Source organism: Spinacia oleracea, chromosome 4 (genome assembly GCF_020520425.1).
Source record: "Spinacia oleracea cultivar Varoflay chromosome 4, BTI_SOV_V1, whole genome shotgun sequence".
NCBI classification, from domain to species: Eukaryota; Viridiplantae; Streptophyta; class Magnoliopsida; order Caryophyllales; family Amaranthaceae; genus Spinacia; species Spinacia oleracea.
Genome location: NC_079490.1, coordinates 155,063,227 through 155,086,126, shown reverse-complemented (window position 1 = coordinate 155,086,126; position 22,900 = coordinate 155,063,227). Strand labels below are relative to the sequence as shown.

The following is a 22,900-nucleotide window of genomic DNA, read 5'->3' as shown; positions in this document are numbered from 1 at the left end:
TTCCTCCCCGTTCCAGTTTCAGGCCTAAAAAGATGCCTCACATGAAGGGGCCTGCTGTTGTTAAAAGAAATGCAAGCTCTCGCGGAGATCATCGCCGGAACAATGTATGGGTTAGGAAGGCTCAGCCGCCTGTAGAAACAGTGGCTAGTCTAGTTGATGATAATAATCCTTCTCCCACCATTGTCTGTGCCCTTGAGGCTGAGCGGGCTATAACTGAGAATGTTTCTGAAGCCTTGGCATCTTTGGAAGTTAGTGTCCAGGAGCCGGTTCTTATGGAGATTGATATTGGGGCAGCGCAGAAGACTGTGGGGGTGGATCCTGCGAACATTGCCCTCTACAAGACTTTATTTGATGATCCGGAAGAACTAGAGTAGTGTAGTTCTTGCTAGGGTGTAGGTGCCCTTTATTTATTTCAGTTGTGTTTGTTTTTATTCTTAGCACTTTGTTTTCCTTATTATTTTTCCAATAAAGGCGTATTTTTATTTTTCATTTTCATTTATTTTTGTTTCTCCTCTTTTTTATGTTTTTATATGTCTAACACTTTTTGCACAAAGAATGTGTTTTTTTTTTATATTGGACCGAATCCTTGGTTAGGATTGCCTACGTATCTTGTCAGAATCAGGTCGCGCGTAGTTCTAGCTTTAGAATAAGTTCTAGTATGCCGGATTTCGGTAGATATGCCCTGAGGTGGAAGCATATTACTTAATCGGTCAAATGAGTGAAGTATTATCATTATTTTTATCTGCCGTTTTTTTTTGCCATAAGTCGCGTAAAATTGAAATTCGACTAATTTGTATGGCTATATTTTTGGTAAGCCTATTTGGATACGTACTGTACCCCCCAAGTGTTCGTTATTTTTCCGTTGTGTGCGGATAAAATGACGAGCACTTCTGAAAAGAAAATTTTTGGCAGGCAGAGAGTTTCAACGCCCAGGCTGGGGCGTCAGAAATTTCGGCGCCCAGCCCTGGGCGCTGAAAATGATTTCTGGCGGTCGTTTTTGACGCTTTGCTTCATATGTTCTTGCATTTATTTCTTTTTTGTGCCTTGATTTTTGCTCGTATTTAAAGTCAATTTTGAGGCTATTTTGGAGGCTTTTTTTACTGTTAGCGCGAAATGCATTTTTGTCCGGATTGATTTTTTCCATTCGTGACTCGAAACAGTTTTGAAAATGGAGTTAGGGTGCGGAAGTTATGAAGATCTTTGTGTAAGCTTTTGAGGTGGGTTGAGGTGCGTGTCGTTTTTGAAGGATTGGTGGGGGTTATATTTTATTAATTCCCCTTTTAAGTTTTAAGCAACATTTGCTTTCGTTTTGGATTTTGATTTCCTTTGACTTCTTTGGGTTGTATGGGTTGATTTTTATGGTTACACTGGTTGACTTTTATGTTTTGGGGATATGAATGGGATGGTGTGGTTTATTTTGTGGGTTTCGGGAATTGGCTCCCATGGCACTATTTCAAAACAGAGTGGGCTTTGTTTGTTGGGCCTAGAGTGGGCCGCCTCTGTATTTTTGTATTTTGCAAGTACATTTGGTGCTTATTTAGTGTTAGAATAAAATTTTAGGAGAAATATTACGCCTTTATTGATTTGGAAAGTAAGGAAAACACACTGAAATAAAACTGACCTATATTCTAAGGGGCCTTAGGACCATCTAAAGTCTCTATTATTTTTTTCTACCAATCTAAAGAACTACTAGGCGCTTTTTACTAATGGTGCTCTATGTGGCTCAAGCCTGGGGTTTAGTCTCATAAAACTTTGGTCCTTCACCGGTACTCATCCTGAATTCTATTCCTTTTGCATTGACCCACTGATATGTCTTCACCCATCCGTTCTCGATCTCTTCTAGTTCTGATGCAGGAGAGATTAACCGGGTTGGATCGAAACCTTCATCTTGTAAAGCTAGGGTATTCATCACAGTCTTGTCCTCCATAGGCCTCGATTCGTTAAACAATGTCCATAGAGCCTGGTTGTCCAATATTTCAGCTGTTTTAGTCTTGGTGAGGTGGGGTGCCTCATCCAAGGTGTGGCAGTCATGGAAAATTTCAAATCCGGGTTTTAGCAAGCCATCCTGAACGAAGGGTTCAGTGAAATCGCTACATGGGTGTTCTTCTCCTTCCCGAACGAACATCCCGTTAAGGGTTCTTTGATGCGGGCGAAGGAGGGTGGTTTGTTTGGCTTTGTTAAGGCGTAGCCCAGACAGGCGGTCAACAATATCTTCCTCCGTTGGTTCATAGCCTAAGCCAAAGGGAGTAGATTTGTTGGGTAAAGGATGGAATGTGCATTCCTTCTTCCTTATGCCCAATGGGGTTCCTGGGAAATAACCTTGAGCTAGCAGCATTCTAAGGATGACCTGGGATGCATGCGGGTCTAGGAATGCTGGATCATAGTCTTCAATGAACTGGATTGCTTCTTCCATTTGAAACCCATAAAGGTCGTCTGCAGTTTCGGCCGTTCCAACCATAGTACAACTGATGTCGAGAGGAGGGGCGCGGATTTCTAGTATTACCCCGTTATGGTTAAGTTTAACCATTTGGTGCAGGGTAGAAGCCACACCTCCTAAGTCATGGAGCCAAGGTCGCCCCAATAGGAGGTTGAAAGTAGGCTTGATGTCGATTATTTGAAACTCCGTGGTGCGTGCCATAGGCCCGGTTTGTATGGTAAGGTTGATTTTTCCCAACATAGGCCTTCGGGAGTTATCATAGGCTCGTACCCCTTGTGTGGAGGTTTGGAAGTCATCGCTTCCTAGTCCCAAGCAATGGGCGGTTCGCAACGGGCAAACGTTAACCGCCGAACCGTTATCTACGAGCGCTAGGGGGATGTTTTGCCCTTTGCATCCAACTACTAGATAGAGGTCTTTGTTATGGGCACCCCCCTCTCTGGGTAAATCTTTGTCAGTGAAAACTATGGCCTTTTCTCCAGCATCTCTCATGACGTGGTTAACCAATGAGTCAGGTGTGATATCTGTAGGCACTGAGATGAGGTCAAGTGAGCGAATAAGCTTTTCGCGATGTTCTTTTGAGGTACACATGAGATCCCAGATGGTAATTTCGGCCTTGGTTCTTTTCAATTGTTTCAAAAGAGGATTTTCAATGACTTCTGCGACGGTGGTGTGCCGTCCATTCTCAGGAGCTTGTCTGACTGGGATATCGTCCATAGGAGGTGGGCGAATGTCAGGCTGGTATATTCTTCCTGATCTGGTGAGGTTGTCGACTTCGGGTTCTTGAGTGGTGGTGTCGATGAGAGCATACCCGGGCCAAGTTTCAGTAAAGAGGTCCTGGCCCGACACTTGAGATAGGTAGATATCTTCGGCATCATCATCCCACACACCGCACACTTCTCTCTCGATTCGATCCATAGGGACCACAGCGAGTGGTGCACCTTGAGGTGTAATGTATACCGTAGGGTCGAAGTTCTCATTTTCTGGTTGGTCGAGAGAGATGTGACAAGAGCCGAGTGGGCTCTTGTTGTTGTTGGGTTTGCCAACGTTAGGGAGAGGTATCACTTCATCCTCTATCATGTCCTGGATGGTATTCTTTAGGTTCCAGCAGATTTCAGTGTCATGCCCATTTCCTTGATGGAATTTGCAGTAAGTACCTTCGACCCAATATTTGCTTTTGACAGGAGGGTCACGGGTGGGGCCTATAGGTCTCAACTTTCCTTGATTGGTTAATCTTTCAAAGGCTTGTACCAAAGTCGACCCGAGTGGGGCAAACTTTCGGTCTCGGACCCATCTTCCAGGGCTTCTTCGGGCGGGAGTCTCTTCTACAGCATGGACTTCTTGGGCTTGGGATGTGTTGCCCCGATTATAGGTGTTGTTTTTATATGTGGGTTTGCTTTGTATGGTTTTGGCGAGATCGTCCTCGATCTTTATTCCCACATCATAAACTCTTTTCAAAGTGTCAAGTCCCAGGTACCTAAGGTGTTGTCTGTAAGCCGGGTCCATGTTGTCAATGAATTTTTGGACCAATTCTGTTTCAGGAGGCCTATTGATTAGCTGGGCCGCCTTGTCCCTCCATCTAGCAAAGTAGGTTGTGAAACCCTCATTTTTCTTTTGGAAGAGAACTTCCAGCTCGCGCATGGTGACTTGGAAATCCATGTTCGACGAGTATTGCTTGATGAAGACATTGACAAAGTCTTCCCAAGTGGGGAAGAGCTTAGGGTCCTGGTGATAGTACCATTTGAGCGGCACAGGTTCCAAGGACAAAAGAAAGGCAGGTAAATACATGGACTTGTCCACACCTTTCAAGTTCATGGCATTCACGAAGCTCAGTAGATGATCACGGGGATTGTCCGTGGCCTTGAACTTTGGTAAGTCAGATGAACTGAACTTTTCTGGTAGTTTGCCAGGAAAAGGTTCAGGATCGAGGGAGAAGTATTTGCTCCCCATGGTTTCCTGTAGGACCATTTTTCAATCCTCTTCTCGTTATCGAGGTCATTTTTGGCTTGTGCAGCCGCTAAAGCTTCATTTTCCATTTTCAATTGGCCCATAAGTTGGGTCATTTGGACCATCTGGTCTCGCAAATCTTCGATGGACATGTTTGAAGGTGCGAATCGAGGTTGGGGAAGTGGAGATCCTTGAAATGAGGGATGACGGACGGAGCTTGGAGTCACTAAACCTGATGTTGGCGGTGTATCTTCGAGACGCACTAACCGTTGATTCCCTGATCGGCACCAAGTGGCAGGACCAGTCCTAGGCATAACATAAGCTAAAGTTTAGGTTCCCAAAGTTTCAAGCATTACTTAGTCTAGACTTCGACTCACTCTATTGGTTTTTTTTGCTCTTTCTTTTATTGGTACACTTTTTGGTTTTTTTTTGTCATTCTTTGAATTTTCGAAACACTTGCCCGTGTGACATTCATAGTTATAAGCGTGTTCGGTTTCGGTGCCGAACATTGTCGTCGTAGGAGGCCTGTCGATGATACAAAGAGTTATTTATTATTTGTTTTTTTTGAGTCGCCTCTAGAATCGAGTGCTTTTCCTCACGCCTTCGTAGCAATTTCCTTTTTTACGAACGTTTTTTGGTGCTACGTGTTTTTTCTTTTGCGCGGGCACCGAGGCTGCTGCGCCTGACCAGAAGGCCAAGCAGCAACTTCGGCGCCCAGCGTCGGGCGTGAGAAATTCTGGCGCCCAGCCAGGGGCGTTGAAAATGCGTCCCTGGCTGATTCTCGTTTTCTGTTTGCGTCTACTTTTGCTTATGCGACTTCGATTTGCGTGCTTGCCTAATAACGTCCTTTACGCGTTGTGCAGCGTTTGTGGGATTCGTTACAGGCCATCCCGAGCGTCGCTTATTTTTGTGGCGATCATTCGGGTTTGCGGAACACGTATTTTGGTATAACTCTTTGGCAAATTAGTCTATGAATGTTTGGGCAATTTTTAAGGTCGTTGGTTTTCTAGGATAGTTTGTCACACACAACCACATATTTCGCTACACATAACTAACATTCATCATGAGGCGATAATAACATGTCATGTAGTTTATGATAGGCTTCTATGGGTAGTTATTTGCGTCGGGCTTGGTACCGCTTCTATCGTAGATCCAACACATGCCCCGGTCGAGGTAGTGTCTTCAACCCGCAAGTGCAAGCCAAGGGGGCATGCAGGCGAGAGGGACCTAATGAGCGAGCGATTGGGTTCGGGATAGGTGTACTACCTGCACAAGTACCGAGTGGGCAACATGTGCGGCGTATGCACCCCCCTATTGGAGAAAAAAGGTATCCTTAGTCCCAACTCCCGAGGGAGCCGAGATTCGTTATGCTGTTCTGCCCGTTCACATTAATATGCTGATTTTCAGGTCGTCCCAACTTGATGGGGAAATAAACGCGGGGTAGGATCGTTTCACCCTTCGGCTATTTTGATTACCTACAAGCACGAGTATTTCCTTCACTATCCCCAGTAGAGTCGCCACTGTGAGGGGGTCGAAAAAGCACGAGGCTAATGCGTGACCTCGTCCCTCGTGGGTGTGACGATTCTTCTTATTCAATCAAGTGTAATTGGATTTCCTGTGAGTTTACACCCAATTGACTAGTAATATAGGAGTCGCCATTCAGTTTTTAACGACAATGAGAAAAACTGACAAAACCCGGTTATCGTGACATAAAGGGAGTGCAATTATGTTTGACCACGACGGCCGTAGGTTCCCTTGTGATCCCTGGTGTGGGGATCTCTCAACATACACCCACAGGGTAGAGATTGAGGGTTCGGGGGACTATAACTACCGAGAGGAGTACTCGCTCGTCGATAACTCCAGAGGCAGGATATCCTTACTAGCTCAGCATAAATAATTGAAGGGACATGCGTTAACTATTAAACTAATCTGAGTTGATTTTAGCAATATGCAACATATAATACTAGATCGATCGCGATTATCTGATTTAGATTGCATTAAGGGACCTAGCATGATAATCCAATTTCCCAAAAATATTATATTTATTAGGCGTGATAGAACAATCAGATTTAGTTGGTTTAACAGTTCATAAAAAGGGCGAGGAAAGCAATTAAATCATAAAAAAGGGGCACATTACGACGCACCCTTGAGAGGTGCGTCACGGTTCTCAGAAAACTAACCACTTTGAATTTGCTATTGCTATTTCTCCTTTTTATTTAACGAATCTCAAATTATGGGACAGGATACGTTCTGTTCGATTTATGGATCGATTGCGACAGAACGCGTGAACAATTTCGCAGCGTGAGGCTTAGGCTAAGGGTTGGAGTCAATACTCAGAATATGAATTGTGTGTTGTGATTTCACGTCGAACTTGGGCTATATTTATAGAAAAGAGTTTGTGGAAAGATAGAATTGCAGAGCTCTAATCCACAAAGAATTAGGAAAAAACACGTACCCAGGTAATTCCAGCGCCCAGAGCCAGGCGTTGAAAATAGGGTCTGGGCTGTTTTCTTAGTCAGATTCGGATTCTTGAAATCCGTAGTGTTTGAGATTTAATCGAGTCTTTTAGTGCGTATCAATTTCATGACGGAATGCGTCTGGGCCCGTTACGAACTCTAGGTTCGTTAGGATTTTAATTAATACGTAACTCTTATTTCCGAATCATATTAGGAATAGGATTCTCGCAGTTTTCTATCTCATTTAAGATTTATGTTGGAGTGCAACACCTAATTCTGACAGGTTTCTATCTTTTATGACTTGCCACTTTTAGAAGCTACCCTTTACGGCAGTTACTATTTTTAGCAGGTTTCCATAAATAGCAGGTTTCTATAAATAGCAGGTTTTGGGTGAAACGAGAAGGGTGATTGAGATTCGTTATTTTATAGGAGATGCGTTGTCAAGTGGAGATTTATGTTTTCATCATCGAACCTTTCCCTTTCGGGAATGGGGACAAAAGTAGGTGTCTACACTAACCACTTCAGAAATCTCTTGGTTAGCCATATCCCTTCTCCTGAATAAAATTAAAAGGCTAACTTTAATATTGGTTGGACATGACATTACTAAGGCACTAGTTCGACAACGAACCTACTCACAACAAGAACACAGTTGCACGTGCCCTAGGGGAAGAGTTGGCGCCACTTTTGGGCCTTCTCACCCCACTATTCGATGCATGTAAATTTAGATGGTTGCTACTTGACCACCTTGCACATAAAATTTCATTGAAGAAATAACAATTAATCCCTTTGTGATACCCACAAGACTTAGAATTGAAAATTGAACTTAAGAGATAACGAAAAGGAAATTCTAATGAATAGGTCTTACATCCACTAATGACATAACATTTATTCTCCAACTATGATAGAACTAACAACCATAAGTAGTAGCTTTGCTACTTTATTATTCAACGAAAAATAAAACTAAGGATTACATTTCTCTAGATACTAACGTCATCACGACGGTCCTTTCTTTCCTTGTATTTCTCTGGAGTAAAGTCTTGATCATTAGGATCATCCAAGTCTTCTTCCAGATCAGAGTCTTCATCCATAGCCTCATTATTCTGTTGTGGCTCACTATCAACCACATTATTCTCCTCAAGGTCATCCTCGGATCCACTAGATATCTCAATTGTTGGTTCAGGAACTACAGGATTAGGATTCTCAATCTCTACTACATCATCATCATCATCGTCCTCCTCAACATCACTAGCTTGCTCACCATGAATCATGACATCCTCACCATCACTTTCTATTCCTCCATCGCCCATACCTAGACCCGCAGAGTACTTCCCATCCTCATAGCTATTCTCCGCAACCTCTAAGATAGTAGTAAGAACCTCAGTATCATACTTCCACCTACCATCTCCAGTCCCATACTTGTACCAATTAGGGGTACCATCATTAAAATGCATGTCACTGAACTTGTTCTTGAGGTCTATGTAAGGGTTCTTATGGGGCAAACAATGTATGACCATACTAGCCATCATATCTTTGTGCCTAAGGTGGGGCATATCCTTGGTCGAAGCAAGATAGTTGCAAGCAAACACGATCTTCTGGACATACATGTGAGGAGTCTCGTTATCCATCTTCTTTAAGTATCCTAGACAGGTGAACTTAGAAGGTAGCATCCTTAATTCCTGAAAATTCACAACTAAAAAGTCTTACTAACGCATTCCCATAGAAATTCCAATCCAAAAAGGATACAATAAATAGTTCGTGGAGCCATACAATTTTCAATGCACAATTATATGCTCAACATGAAATATGATGCAATTAATCACATAGAGCAAGATAAAACATGATTCGAACGCATACATGGCATTTAATAAATCACATTGTCACATAATATGCATTCTTAGACTAATATGCCCTTCTTAGTCTACCCATTCCTCACTTGAAAATAATATTAATTTTCGAAATTAATTAAGAAATAACTCCTAACTTAGTTGAAATTATTTAAATTAAAATCGAAAATTAATAAGAATTATTAATTAATTAAACAAATTAATTTCGGATAATTTAAAAAGGAAAAAAAAGAATCCGAAAAAAAAAATTCGAAAAAAAAATATTCGAATAAATAATAAATAAATAAAATAAAATAAAATAATTCGGATATTTAAGAAATCCGAAAATAATAAAATTAATTCGAATTTAATTCGAAATTTTCGAATGAATGAAAATATTTCGGAAAATTTAATTAAATTAAATAATAACCCAAACTTTTCAACTCATTTCAAACGACCCAAAATAATTGATATTTGACCTTTAAAATATTGAGTACTCGAAATAATACGTTTTGACTTTAGGAAAATAATATTTAAAAATCCTAAAGTTCCGCATTAGTCTCCGATTACCACTTTGTAGTATTGCTTACTACAAAGAAGGAATGAAACTAAGCTCTAGAATACCACTTTGTAACACCCTAATAATTCCTTGCTTTTATAAAATCATTTTCCAACTTAAAATAAATGAATTACTAAAGCATTACCGCCACCGTGATAACGGTTAAGGCTATTACCAGAATTACGCAGCGGAATTTAATGTCAACTAACTTTTAAAAACATAATTAATAAATATCGAGGCCTCCTACAATTTGGAACCGTGACGGCCCAAAATCCAAAGTATAAAAGTTCAACAATTTCAAACATAATTAAAGTATAAATAAATAGTTCAAAATACGAAAGCATGCAACTCTCTCGATCATCCCAAGCCACATGATTTCGATCTACCAACCTGCTATATTATTCTACTCCCCATCAATGCAAGTGCAAATGATAGATCATCATAGGGTCATTAAGGCAAGGGCCATGACCAAAAACACACAAAGCACGTAGTCAGCAAAAGCTAAGTACTTACACGAATAGAGCGAAACAAAACTAAAACATGCATCACTCACTAAGTACTAATCATCATGCAAAAGCCGTTTAATAATTAACAAACCAATCATGAATACAAGACTCGACTCTTGACTCAACTCTTGACTCACAATTTATTTAGAATAAGCTTCAAACGGGCCAAAAGAATGTTCCTTAAAGGAAAGGTGATGGGAGCCAACCATACACCAAATAATAAATAATAAAATCGGGCCATACCGAGTGTCGGGCCATACCGACGGAATTCCTGCCCATAATATAAATGAAACAACGTCTTGTATCATTAGTAGGAGTACGAGCTTTCCGGCAAGACTCCCCCCATTGTTCATACTCAAGGTATATACGTTCCAAGAGTTTTGAAGCTTGTTCTGGTTGCACTTTACGTTTATTAATATTTTATTAAAGGTGAACTCAAGACTCAACAATATACACACATAAAATTAATAAACGACAACCAAAACAATCTTATTTTAATGCTTTAGGACTTGTGATCAACCAAGCAAAACTCTTGTGAAATTACTACCATGTTCCTCCTCACCAAAGTGAGATTCCACATCATGCCCATTAACATGAGGGTTGTGCCCTTGCACGACAAATCCTAATTCATTTCACACAAAATATTCCCAACTGAACCCTACATGTGCGGTGGCTTACGTGAGCTAACCCTTCACATGTGGTAAAATAAATAGTACAACGAAGTACGAATAATTGGCTCAAAGTATGCTAGACATCCCGTACAATAGCATACAAATAAATAATCCATCACTTGCATGTGAAACAAACCATACATGCATAAATATTGAACAACATGATTGACAATGAAATTCATACTCATAATAATCTCAACATCCTTGTTCAACCAATAATTCAACAATTCCAATATAATAATCCACATGATCTTTCACCAAACTAAATATGAATCCACATAATATAATTCATATCAACAACAATCATGTAGTGTCCTTGACAAATGGTGTGGTCGCCCTAGACTTGTACGTACCTTGAATACCTAAGCGTAGGGGCCACTTTGCAACAACGAGCACTTACTCATAAATCACCTCCTATTATCAAAATAATGAAACTTAAATTATTTCCATGTTCATTAAATTTCCAGCAACTTTATAAAATCTAAAACCTCATTTAAACTTTAGAATTCAATCGTTTTTCAATAATATAATCGTCTCAATTTGCAAAACCAATCCCTAGTATGAAAACATACTTTTTCCGCCTTTAAAATCAATAAAAATCAACACTTTAAGCCTTTATATAAATCTGAAAATATAATTGATTATCATAATTAAAATCATCAATTCATCACCTAATTAGGCTAATCAATTGACTCATTAGGTCTAGGTTAAAACCCTAACTTGAAAAACCCAATAAAACCAATTTATCGTCATAAAAATCAATCCTTTATTAATTAAACAAATATGAAAATTCATACTTTAATAATTAAAACAACCCTAATGAATCACAACACGCAAATCCTCAAAGCACGGTGTTCACAACCGATTCCCAACATTTTAATCATCCAAAACAATAACAATATTATAATTTAAAATACGGAATTTAAATAGAATAGGCAAGGAAGAAGAGAATTATACCAATCCGACCTATAGCACGGAACAATCACGAATTAGAGTGATTGGGCGAAAAAGAATTGAATAACGAACATGAACAACACACACACACACACGTCCGAGTGTGCGCGCGGCAGGGACGAAGGGACGAAGCAGCAGCAGGCGCGGCACAGCTTCGCGGCACAGGCAAGTGCGCGGGCTGAGGCGCGAGCAAGAGAGAGAGACGCGCGCGCTGGGGCGCGAGAGAGCAGGGAAGCGCGCGAGCAAAGGGCGAGAGAGAGAGCAGGGTGCGCGCTGGGGCGTGAGGCCGAGCAGCAGCGACAGCCACACAACAACGACGCAACAAGAAAAGGGGGCACGAGCACGAGGGCACGATGGCCGTGCAGGCGTACGGGCGTGCGGACGAGATAGGAGAGGGAGTTGGAGTGAGGGGCAAGAAAAGCAAAATAGGGTTTATGAATTTTTAGGGGTTCATTTAATGATGGGGAGTCCTATTTATAGGCTCCCCATTTTCAATGGGCTAGGCTTAGGAAAGTAGAATTGGGCTTAGGGGATTAAATGATTGGGCTAGCTTAGGATTTGAATTAAATTCTTTTGATTGGGCTCGTTTAACAAAACGAATTGGACTTTTCATTTAAAACCCGAATCTTTAAAATTACTTGCGACCCAATTAATTTCCCGACTCAAGAATTAAATTCGTTTCGTAATTAATCAAAATAATAAATATTCTAATTAATTAAAATACATTTTAATATTATTTAAATGCGAAATAAATTCCAAAAATCGTAAAATGCTTTATAAATATAATAAAATGTATTTATAAATCTTATAAAAATACGAGGTATTACAAACACTATTCAAGAGGATGCAGATGGTAATAATTTAACATTCAATTTATTCCTTTGAATTAGTCTTTTTTTATGTTAATCATTTTTAAATTGTTTGGTTGAAGGTGGTGGTCAATCTACTACAAAGAAGAAAGCTGATAATGAAAAAAGGAGGGGAAGAAACAAGTGTAAACAGATTGCTAAACTGAAACCTGATGAGAAGCTGCAAATTCAATTCTTTAAAAATCGGGCAGTAGGGGATAATCACGGTGTGTTTGCCAGACATCTTGGTATTATAGTACGAAATACTAATATGTGTCCTGTCAAAGTGCACAAATGGTCAGATATTGGAGACAAAGAAAAAGAACACATGTGGGCTGCAGTCACGGTAACATGATTTTTATGGATTTGGTTATGTTATTGGGGTTTCCATTTTTAGTCTGACATTTCACTCTTTGATTTGTTTTTATTTTACTTGATTCTAGGATTCCTTTACTAATGAAAATATGGAGGCCTACAAGGAGCATGTTTTGGACCATATGAAGGAGTTGTGGACAAAATGGAGGGAAGCCTTGTTAAGGTATAAAATCATTAATAAGAAACTCGCCTTAAAAGCTGCATACAACGCTCCGCCATCTGATGGGCTTAATAAGAGTGAGTGGCAGTGGCTTATTAAGGAGATTTTTTCAAAGCGAGAATTTAAGGTAAAATCATTTAACTATAATCCCTTTTCCTTTATAATGTGTCCGAAAATATAATTTTTTCAAATTTCAGGAAAGAAGTGCCAGAAACTCTAATAATCGGCCTCAGTATCTTAAAGAGTTAATGCCTCGAACTGGGAGCAAGCCTTTAAGGCAAGTCATTTGGGATGATTTGGTGAGAAACAATGATTATTAATACATAATTTCATAGGTTCAGGAAGTTTGGAATTAAATTCACATGACAACTGATTATTTTCTTTGTTATGCAAGGGAGGAAATAAAGGGAAGAAGCCGAATTTGGTTGATGTGTTCTAATCCACTCGAAAGAAAGGAACTCAACTTCCAAATGCGGAGACAACGCAAAAATATGTATGTCCTTTGAATGCTTGATTTTTGTTGGCCCGTTTCTTTTGTTAATGTTAATAATCTTGTTTTTGCTATGTTATAGGAAGAACTTCGGGAAACAATGGCAAAGGATCCATCACTTTCTCAAGTCGAGGAAAATACTCTTCATCTGTCATTTCTCATCCACATTCAGTTTTGAGTTTGAGAATTTTAGAAGATTATCCTGCAAAAAATACAGAAATGATAAGTAGTTAGTATAGTCCCTGTAGTAAGCTGGACAGTTACGTGGCTACAATGAAAACTCTGGTCTGCAACTGGACGTTTTGTGTTATCTTCAATTCAAAAGAAAATGTGTTAATGACTGACTGATAAGTGATATGATTATTTGCCAGTGTATAGTATTTGCACTTTTGGTCTTGAGTAGTTTTGAGAGAAATGAAACCAGGACCTAATACTTAGATTTTTTTTATTTGTTTATCTGGTCTTGAGTAGCAAAGATGTTCATTATCTGTTTAGACATTTTTTAAAGATGCAAATGCCTATGAGAAAAGGTTCTTGCACTAGTATTTTATAATGAGGTCAAGGAAATTACAGACTTGAACTCTGTACATTTGCTACTTTAATCCACACGGAGGAAATGAAGAAAATATAACTGCTATCTGATTTCCCGAATCTAAAGAGAGGTTTAGGATGGAAATCTCAATCAATTAACTCTTGTACTTCCTGTTTATGTCCACTTACTGTTCGTTTCTTACGTTATGGTTGTACCATTACCCCCTAACATCAGTTTATAAGCCATGTACTGTTATCATGTCACAATACAATCAGACCTTGCCAAAAGCTAATTTCAAAAGTCCAAGTTTTTAAGAATGAACCTACTGATGGTACATGTTTTGTTTCAAATATTTATTTCAAGCTTACAAATTCTTGATTATAGTACTCCTGGCAGCAGCTCAGTGTGGTCAAGATACATGAGGTGTGATATTGGTAAACTACTTATGGTTAATTATCCTGGGAATAGAATCTTGGACTGCCCTAACTCTTGGCAGTTGGCACGTCTGTTTTATTGTACAAAAGGCTTGTGTAAACTATTCTAGGAAAATGCTTAGCTAAAGTGGATCTATATAGTCTTTGTCATTGACATCAAACATTTTGAATCACCTATAATGGTTATGTGCGGAAAAGGTCTAAGTAATTTTCATTTACTTGTTGCATTGTTGGTTTGCCTATACATGAATATGATAATGAGTATACCTTAGATTTTTGGAACAAAACAAAACCAGAGAAAGAGTGATGGATACTTTTAGCATAGCGAAGTTGCAGTTGGATGTGTGTACACTACCTATGTCTAATCAGACAGTTAATTGTGCTACTGACACTAATTGCGCAACACAGGTTCTTGACTTTGTAGTGTGTTTGTAAGCCCTGATGGCTAGTTGAGTGTAAGCCCTGATGGCTTGTTGTGTGTGCTGGCTCCTTGGTGAAAGAGCCCTTTCAGTAATCTTATTTTTTTCTTCAAGTGTTTGTGTCCTATTTTTTTTCAAATAATTTCAGGTATAATTTCCGGTCTTTGCTTACCTTATCTGGGCAGGGTATACCAATAATAGATCTTCATGTGGAAATGTATTCTTCATGTACTAATGTAATTTCTTTGTGTTCTTCTAGGTAGTACAACAGGTTTTTAAATCAAAATCTAGAGATCGGGTTGTAGGTTTTGGAGGAGGAATAAAGCTTAAAGATGTAAGGGGACCACATCCCAGTAGAGCTTCAAACTAAATTGAATGCTGCCAACAAACAGAATGAAGTTCTTGCAAATCGTGTGGAGGAAGTACAAACCGAGAACAATGAAATGAAGGAACGTGTTAGCTTGGTCGAGTCTAGAATGAAAATATTTCAAGATGCATTGGTGTCGCAACTTAATGTTACTATTCCAACTTCACAAGCTGGATCAGAAATGCAAAAATAGGTCGAAGCTGCTATAAATCGATCAGTTCTAGATATTTGGTGCAAATTTTCTTACTTTTTTTTAAGAACAAGGAATCTTTGAGATTTAATTCTTAGTATGGACCAAGTTATAGATATTTGATCTTATTAGTTTGGTTGTTTTGACTCACATTGAATTTGTTTATTATAAATCTTTTGTGATTGATTACGTTAATTAATATAAATTTAGTATATTATTCTATATACTTTTTATGGTTTTGAATGAATCGCATGTTATATATATTTTTCATATTTACGACAAACTATATATTTATTTTAGTCACATTAACGTCGAAATATTTTGTCGTTGTTGGACGGTAATTAAAATTATTGCGTCCATTTGATTCTCTTTTTACGTCAACTTTGTTGGTCGCTATTTGTTGTTTGTTTGACGTCATTGAATACATAATAACGACGAACAACCTTTTTGTCGTTAATAAATAACGACGAACAACTTTTTTGTCGTTAATAAATAACGAAGAACAATAATTTCGTCGTGTAAAATTCACGACGAACGTTGACGTTAATACTAATAACGTCGGAAGCTATTACAACAAAAATCACGGCGAACTTTGTTCGTCGTTAAAGGTTTTAACGACGACTTTTGAGACTTATAACGACGAAAAAGTTTGTCATTAAAAACCTTTTTTTCTAGTAGTATCTTCTAGTTGATAACCTGATGGGGAAGTTCACATGTGCATCTCTAACCTCAAATTCCCCCCCCCCCCCCCCCCCACCACAGGCTGTAGCATAGCAGAACCTAGACTCTCATGTTCTTTCATCCACCTCTTTCTTGGCATACTCAGTCAACTGACCATCCTCCATATCAATTGCCATGTCAAATCTTGGCCCAAACCTCTCCATACACCACTTTCTGATTGTTGTACAACAACACAACAACAAATACAACATTATACACAGAACATCACAAACTTCAGAAAATAAAGGAACAGGAAGTTTTGAGCTATACCTTCCAACAATGAGAAGACATGCATGTCTCTGTATGGTTTTGTGCATGCATTGAATGACTCCACAAAGTTTGTTGTGTTGTGATCACAACAAACAGCAGGGTCAAACATATGCCTGGACCACTGCTCCTGGCATGTGTCCAAGTATGCAGCAACATTTGGATCATGGGCAGTGATCTTCTCTAATGCTTTAGCATACACATACTCATTGTATGCATTTGCAGCTATCCAAAACAGTTTGAAGAATGCAGATCCACTAAATCCATTTTTTTGCAATTCATGTACAAGTGTTGGCAGCAAACTCTCCTAGTTGCTCTAGGAAAAGTATCTCTCACTGCCAAGTCAACTCCCTACACAGAACATAAATAGGTTCATTTTAGGCCAATCATATCTGTTGCAATATTATAAAATTGAAATAAAAAAGGAGAAAAATGAATACATACCTTCATCCTGTCACTGATGAAGGTCCAATCATCTTTGTTGCAACCCTCTTGCTCAAACATCTGCCTCAAGCATCTCATGAAATATGTCCAACTATCACAGCTCTCAGTATCCACTATCCCATAAGCCAGAACAAATATTTCATTGTTCCCATCAATGCCAATTGTTGTGAGTACGATTCCCTTGTAAAACCCACTTAGATGAGCCCCATCCACTACTACAAAAACACCTTTGCGAGTCGCCTCTAAATGGCCTTTAGTGTCGCCTATGGGGTGACTCTGAAGCTAGGGACTCTAAAAGTATTTGGCCTTTTAGAGTCGCCCTTTTGAGGCGACACGAAGACTACTATACAAGTCGCCTATTTTGGAAGAGGCGACACTAAAGATTTATTTTTCAAAAAAAATAATTAATTAATTAATCATTCCGAGTCGCCTATTATACTAATAGGCGAAACGAAAGGTACTTTTAATTATTTTAAAAGAATTAATTAACCTTTAATGTCGCCTCTAATCTCTTTAGGCGACACGAAAAATATTTTCCGGAATTATTTTTATATATTTTTAATTATACGAGTCGCCTCTAATGTTTATAGGCGACACGAAAAAATATTTTCCGAACATTTTTATTAAATTTATTAATAATCGAGTCGCCTAATATACTAAGAGGCGACACGAAAGATGTTTTGCAAATTTATTTTTATTAAACTAATTACCTTTAAAGTCGTCTCTTAAGTTTACAAGCGACACGAAAAATATTTTCTGAATTATTTTTTAAAACATTTTTACCCATTTTGAGTCGCCTATTATACCAAAAGGCGAAACGAAAAGTATTTTTTATTTTATAAAAAAATGATTAATTAACTATTAGGAGTCGCATGTAATTATAGGAGGGGACACCTAAATTGTGTTTTATTTTTATTTTTTTGGTAAAATAGAGAAAATACACTACCAAAAGGAAGTTATTAATACACTTAATATATATCCAAACCAAAGAAACAAACTGACAAATTACAACCTGCATCCCAGACTGATAAATTACACAACCAGCAAAAAGATACAGCTAGAACATAGAAGCTACATATAATACAAGCAACAAAACAAAAGCTACAACATGTACAAGCACCACCAGTAGGGAAACAGAATGCCAACAACACTACACGAAGCAACTGCAAAACCCTAGCAGTAGCAGGGGCACAGAAGAGTAGTGCAGAAACAACAGTGCAGTATAACTACACCAGAAGCTGCAGCCACACCAGTGCACCACACCTGCAAGCCACATCAAGCACCTGTAACAACAACACAGAGCCCACTACAACAGCCTGCACCAATCAAACAATAGCAGCAACAGCTAAACAGACAACCAAGCCATGACAACCCATAGATAGAGAGTTGCAGAATTGCAAAAAGAATTTTTTATTAATTCAAAAAAGAAAGTTGGTTTAACAAGTATAAATAATGTATACCAAAAAAATTAACCTACAATTTGTTATAGCTTTCTATCTCTGAAAACAAGAAAAAATTACTACAAACAACTACTAATAAAATATATTCTCAATTTTTCTCGAACATCATCGATCTCTTGTTGCATATCCACCACTACCCAAATGATGGGGGTGCTCGTTTCTAGCTTAGTTATCTCTATTTCTTGCACTTATAGCCTGTAAAAGAAGATGGACAAAAGACACATGGCTCACACGATACACAAAAGTAATGAATATAAAATTCAAAAACATGCAGGCAGTAGTAGACATCGAAAATCTGCTATGAAGATCTGCTATTTAACTGACATGTACTGAATCTGCATCAGGTTAAGACAGTAAACAATAACAGATGTATAAAACTGATGCAGATTGAAGTGTCTACTGACATGAACTAATGCAGATTGAATTTCATGTCAGTTAAATAGTACAGGAGGTGCTGGTCAAGTGGAAACACCTAACAAACTTTTCTCATGATTTGCAGGCGCTGCTAATTGATCCATGTATAAGAGGGACCTTGAATGTTTTTAATTCATGTAAGAAGGCAATTTCTGTGAAGAGGGTTGTGCTCACATCATCCTGCTATGCTATACGCTACTGAGATGATGCATCACAAGTGTCTCCTTTAAATGAGTCACATTGGATTGATCCTGAGTACTGCAAGCGCTACAATGTATGCTAAGATGCTAACTATTTCGATATATGTACTGAATTACTCTAAGTTATTACACTCAACTTATCAGTGTCTAATTAAAGGAATTCATGGTAAACTATTTCTGTTACTGGCTACTATGATCTCACCAGAATAACGTAACTAGTCTGTAAATTTTGTGACTTTTTGATACAGTTGCTCAAGGAGTGTATCCAAAATAGGATATAGGATTTGTTCACATAGATGATGTAATCACTGCACATGTTTTAGCAATGGAGGAAAGAAAGAATCTGGAAGGTTAATATGCTCAAGCTCAATTGCTAACTGATCAGATATTGTGAAGATGCTCAAGGAGAAATACTATATGAATGCAGCTACGGGTTATGCCAGGAGCTAACTTGACATTGCAGATTCTGCAGGACAGATGCAAATGAATGCAGCTACGGGTTATTCCAGGAGCTAACTCTTGTGCGTACCACTAGGTGGCTTTGTTACCATATAATTTACCTACTATATAATAAATTTGCAATCTAAGATCAATTGATGGTCCGACTATCACAGCTAGACTTACATCATCTTACTGATAACTGATGTTCAAGAGACAAACTAATCAGACAGGAAAAAATTAACAAATTTGGCGCGCCACCATCTAACCCTTCTTAGTAAAAACAAGCTTACTAAGAAGCATGTAAAATGAAAGGGTTACAATCGGTGACGTATGGATGACTGAAATCACATTAGACATAACAACGGAAGTCGCAGCCTGAACTGCAAATTTTCGCTAAAATGAAACTAGCAGATGATCACGCATAACAACATGATACCAATTCATTTTCCCAATTAAACAAATAATCCTTTTCTACAAAAAGCCTAATCTTTGATCACCTAAATAAGCAGAGTAGGGTTGAACTCCACTGCACCATATATGTTGCTTAAACGTAACCCTGGGCATAGAGAATGAACCAGAAACTAGTTGCATAAGATCACAAAAATCATTTTACCACAAAAAAAAAAGAAAAAAGAAATACATACATTATATTTAGGAATCAACGGCAAACACCACATTTCAGTAATATAATGGCAGATATTCCAACTAAAGTTCATTCCAACTGAACAAACAATATTTTCACCAATTCAAAAGTATATGTACCGTATAAAACAAAAAGATAAGTAAACATACGCCGTGAAATCCGTAGAAGCAGTTGTTGCATTATAGAGAGCCTTAATGTCTAAACAACAACTCCAAACAGCGCCTTTATAACCCACAAAAGTTCAAATCCAGCCTCCGGTTTCCCCATTTCTAAGCATTGGAGTAAAATATTTAAAAGCAGTAATGACTTTAATATCAGAATAATTAGCAATAATTTGATTGCTTTTACCAAAGGGTACCCGCACCTGCTAAAGCAGAAATATTAATTACTTGTACATATTTTTGTGGCTTTGAGAGTTCGAGGTGTAAATTTAACTTTGAAAATAACGTTTTAGCCCTCAAATACCAAATCACCAAAGCAACCTAAGAAAAAGATAGCTGTAAGAAAATGCTACATCGCCTACAAGAAACTCAGTCGACAATTAGATGACTAAGAACACTAGGTGTGGATCCCAGTGTAAAGAGTTGCCTAGATTCATATCATCATAACCAATTTTCAACGCATAAGAAAAATCAAGAGCTAAACATTTGGAAGTAGAAGGAATTAAAATCAAGAGCCAACTACATGGATTATTTCTCAGTATGAGCTCACTATATCAACTTATCAACTCAAAGATAACTGCTTGATTGCTCCCCAATAGAAATTAAAATGCCTTAACTCTTGGGAATCATATATTCCCTTTTTAAAGAACCAATATCTTTACAGTGGGAACATCACTAGAGCCATCTGACAACAAAATATTTGATTTTAGAGGAAGTTGGCCAACACCGGAGAAATGGTAGCCATTAACAAATAATCCATTAAATGGTTTCTTAACTTCTACATCCTGGTTTGCTTGTTTTTCTTTGCACTACTCTAGTTTCCAGTCCACATCTCCGTCCCAGCCAGCCAATCAACAGGCCAATGACAATTAAAAAATACTTGCAATTTCAATATCTACAAGCAAGTTTACGAGACAATAATGTACATACTAAAGAGATATCATGGATGTTAATGTCATTGAGCATAGAAAAAGGCTAATGCATCCTATTATTCCTATAATGATAGAATATACTACTATTTCCTGGCCTCCAGTATGCAAAGTGTATTTCTAATGAGAGATATGTGAAAGCACTAAAAGTGTTATGATCAACTGCACTAAGTCCCAATAGTGTCAAGAAGGTATATAGCGACCAGATCCTCAGTAGCTGTTAATTGTCCATCGGATTTTCTTCTCCTTCCAGAAAGTTTAGTCCAAATAAACATGACTGTAAAGCTCAATCCTCAATTGACAGATAAAAAAGTCGGTAGTTAAAACCAAATTACTAAATTAGGAAATTCTCTTAAATCTTCTTCACTCTATAACCCCCTCCTCCGCAATCAACATCTGACAGCAATTATATCAATGTACTACCACAAAAAATTAAACAAGATGCTTACATTCTTTTATCACCAATCGAGATAATCGACAATGTGAAGATTTCAACCAAATTAAACAAATAGACAAGCACTTACAGCAGAATTAGCTTGAATCTACCATTTTTACCGCATAACAATAAAAGGAAACCCTAAAATTCCCGATTAAATGGAGAAAACAAAGAGCAACTTCAAAAATTCAACAAAATCTTGTCGATTAAAAAGCAAGGTAATGGAGTGAAATTACATAACAAAGGAAGAAGAAAGAAGAACCAAGGGTTTAAAGGGGAGAAGAAAATCCCTAGAGCCTGAGTAAGGAGACGAGTAGAGGTGTCGAAATCATTGCGAACGGAAGCAACTTTGACATATTCGAAGTCGAACGAAGTTCAATGTATAACTTTTGAACAAGATCCGCCATTTGATTGTATGCTCTTACATTGTCGGTATATTTCCTCCATCTTCAACCATATAGATTTGATGAATAATTCGAACCCTAAAAGTGGAACTAGAAGAGAGGAAGGGAGTTCCGCCGGAAGTGAAAATGAGGAGATCTTTTTAATCCTTTTTAATGTATGCTAGTAATTGTAATATAGTGTCAATTGTTTTATTATTTCCTATTAACAGATGATATTAAAATTTTCTCGTCAATTTTTAAGAAAAAATGAAATAAAATTAAGGAGGGATACGTGGCGCCTGTTTTATGTGCGACACCAACACTTTTAGAGTCCCACTTTATATCACAGGGGACACTAAATGTTTTCATTTGATTTTATAAAAAAAACATAGGTGTCGCCTGTTATTAATTGTCGACACCAAAACTTTTAGAGTCTCACTTTTAAACGGAGGCGACACTGAAAGTATCTCATTTGAATTTAATAAAAATTATTAAAATAAAAATTAAGAAGAAATTGGTGTCGCCTGTTACTAATGTCCGACACCAAAACTTTTAGAGTCTAATTTTATTATACAGGCGACACGCTAGTCTCTTTGGAATATCTGCTAGCAACTTTACGTGTCGCCTGTTTTATAAAATGGGACTTTAAATGTTTTGGTGTCACACATTAATTTGAGGCGACTCTAAAAGGGCGACTTATAAGGGTGTTTTTATAGTAGTGATCTATTCCAATTATAGGCCTGCACCCCCTCAAAAACCCTCTGACTTGAGCAGCAAAGGAGAAGAAACAAGCTCTGAACTTGGGGTTCACATCCCCACTTCTAGCACCCCATGAAATTAGTGCATAACTTCCTGGGTTTGTCTGTTTAATCATCTCAGCATACCTAGGAAGCAACTCATAAGCCTCAGCCCAACCACCATGTATCTTCTCTACTGCCATACTCCTGACTTTGTACAACAGTCTCTTTTTAACCCTCGATTGAAATGTCTCCTGTGCATACCTCCTCATAGTCTCAACAGGAATTTCAGTGTTGGCCTCTATTAGACTCATCATGTTCTTACATAGCCGCTCAGAGGTCACCACAGGGTTCTCCTCCAATCTCCCACAAGTTTTGTGGCACCCACTGTTCCCCTTAATAGCCCAACTGACAGTGTCAAACATCTTACTTGCATGTATCCTCCAGTCACAAGTTTCAATTGCACACACTGCAGTGTACCTATTACTGTCAGCCCTCTC

General features: G+C 38.3%; 1 long non-coding RNA gene across 1 annotated transcript; it reads right to left on the bottom strand.

Annotated features, from left to right (window-relative positions):
* Nucleotides 1-17,990: 17,990 nt before the first annotated feature.
* LOC110776600 (uncharacterized) lies at nt 17,991-21,861 on the bottom strand. Its single transcript, XR_008919988.1, has 2 exons — nt 19,904-21,861; nt 17,991-18,251 (listed from the first exon to the last, which is right to left on the bottom strand). It is a non-coding gene; the product is annotated as an uncharacterized lncRNA (long non-coding RNA).
* Between the last annotated feature and the right edge of the window lie 1,039 nt (nt 21,862-22,900).